The sequence below is a fragment of the Arachis stenosperma genome, chromosome 4, assembly GCF_014773155.1.
Source record: "Arachis stenosperma cultivar V10309 chromosome 4, arast.V10309.gnm1.PFL2, whole genome shotgun sequence".
Taxonomy (NCBI): domain Eukaryota; kingdom Viridiplantae; phylum Streptophyta; class Magnoliopsida; order Fabales; family Fabaceae; genus Arachis; species Arachis stenosperma.
Genome location: NC_080380.1, coordinates 111,301,686 through 111,304,017, shown reverse-complemented (window position 1 = coordinate 111,304,017; position 2,332 = coordinate 111,301,686). Strand labels below are relative to the sequence as shown.

At 38.3% G+C, this 2,332-nt stretch overlaps 1 non-coding gene across 1 annotated transcript; it reads right to left on the bottom strand.

Moving 5' to 3' along the window:
- Window positions 1-957: 957 nt before the first annotated feature.
- LOC130978855 (small nucleolar RNA R71) lies at window positions 958-1,061 on the bottom strand. The gene has a single exon (XR_009086465.1). It is a non-coding gene; the product is annotated as a small nucleolar RNA R71 (small nucleolar RNA).
- Window positions 1,062-2,332: the final 1,271 nt, after the last annotated feature.

The window sequence follows — 2,332 nt, the reverse complement described above, 5'->3', positions numbered from 1 at the left end:
TCTTATCTTTTTAAAATTTGATTTCAAATCTTTTTCAATCAACTAACTAACTTTTTGTTTGTTTCCTATCTTTTTCAAAACCACCTAACTACTTTTCCCTCTCTAATTTTCGAAAATATCTCACCTCTTTTTTTCAAAAATTCTTATTGTTTCATGTTTTAATTTTAATTACATCTTATCTCTAATTTTCGAAAATCACTAACCCTTTTTTTAAAAATTATTTTCGAATTCTCTTTCTCTTCTCTTCTTCTATTTAATTATTTAATTACTAACACTTCTCTTTATCTCTCTTCATCAAAAAAAAAAAAAATCCGAACCCACTCTTCTTCATTCTTCTTCCCTTTCTTTTTCTACTAACATAAAGGAATCTCTATACTGTGACATAGAGGATTCCTCTTCTTTTCTTGTTTTTTTCTCTTTCATATGAGCAGGAACAGGGAAAAAGGAACTCTTGTTGAAATTGATCCTGAACCTGAAAGGACTCTGAAAAGGAAACTAAGAGAAACTAAATTACAACAATCCAGAAACAACCTTTCAGAAATTTTCGAACAAGAGAAGGAGATGGCAGCCGAAAATAATAATAATGCAAGGAGAATGCTTGGTGACTTCACAAAGCCAATGTCCAAATTTGATGGAAGAAGCATCTCCATTCCTGCCATTGGAGCCAATAATTTTGAGCTTAAGCCTCAACTAGTTGCTTTAATGCAACAAAACTGCAAGTTTTATGGACTTCCATCTGAAGATCCTTATCAGTTTTTAACTGAGTTCTTGCAGATCTGTGAGACTGTAAAGACGAATGGAGTTGATCCTGAAGTCTACAGACTCATGCTTTTCCCTTTTGCTGTAAGAGACAGAGCTAGAATATGGTTGGATTCACAACCTAAGGATAGCCTGGACTCCTGGGATAAGCTGGTCACAGCCTTCTTGGATAAATTATTTCCTCCTCAAAAGCTGAGCAAGCTGAGAGTGGATGTTCAAACCTTCAAACAAAAAGATGGTGAATCCCTCTATGAAGCTTGGGAAAGATACAAGAAGTTGACCAAAAGATGTCCATCTGACATGTTTTCAGAATGGACCATATTAGATATATTTTATTATGGTCTCTCTGAATTTTCAAAAATGTCATTGGACCATTCTGCGGGTGGATCTATTCACCTAAAGAAAACGCCTGAAGAGGCTCAAGAACTCATTGACATGGTTGCAAACAACCAATTCATGTACACTTCTGAGAGAAATTACGTGAATAATGGGATACCTCAGAAGAAAGGAGTTCTTGAAATTGATGCTCTGAATGCCATATTGGCTCAGAACAAAGTGTTGACTCAACAGGTCAACATGATCTCTCAAAATCTGAATGGATGGCAACATGCATCCAACAGTACTAAAGAGGCAGCTTCTGAAGAAGCTTATGATCCTGAGAACCCTGCCATGGCAGAGGTTAATTACATGGGTGAACCTTATGGAAACACCTATAACTCATCATGGAGAAATCATCCAAATTTCTCATGGAAGGATCAACAAAAGCCTCAACAAGGCTTTAACAATGGTTGACGCAATAGGCTGAGCAATGGCAAGCCTTTTCCATCATCTTCTCAGCAACAGACAGAGAATTCTGAACAAAACACCTCTAATTTAGCCAATCTAGTCTCTGATCTGTCAAAGGCCACTTTCAGTTTCATGAGTAAAACAAGATCCTCCATCAGAAATCTGGAGGCACAAGTGGGCCAGCTGAGTAAGAAAGTCATTGAAACTCCTCCCAGTATTCTCCCAAGCAATACAGAAGAGAATCCAAAAGGAGAGTGCAAGGCCATTGATATAATCAATATGGCCGAATGCACAAGGGAGGAGGAGGACGAAAATCCTAGTGAGGAAGACCTCCTGGGACGTCCCTCAAGCAAGAAGGAGTTTTCTATTAAGGATCCAGGGGAATCTGAGGCTCATATAGAGACCATAGAGATTCCATTAAATCTCCTTCTGCCATTCATGAGCTCTGAAGACTATTCTTCCTCTGAAGAGGATGAAGATGTGACTGGAGAGCAAGTTGCTCAATATTTAGGAGCTATCATGAAGCTGAATGCCAAGTTGTTTGGTAATGAGACTTGGGAAAGTGAACCTCCCTTGCTCATTAATGAACTAGATACCTGGATTCAGCAAATTTTACCTCAAAAGAGACAAGATCCTGACAAGTTCTTAATACCTTGTACTATAGACACCATGACCTTTGCAAAAGCTCTGTGTGATCTGGGGTCAGGGATAAATCTTATGCCACTCTCTGTAATGGAGAAGCTGGGGATCATTGAGGTACAACCTGCCTTGTTCTCATTACAATTGG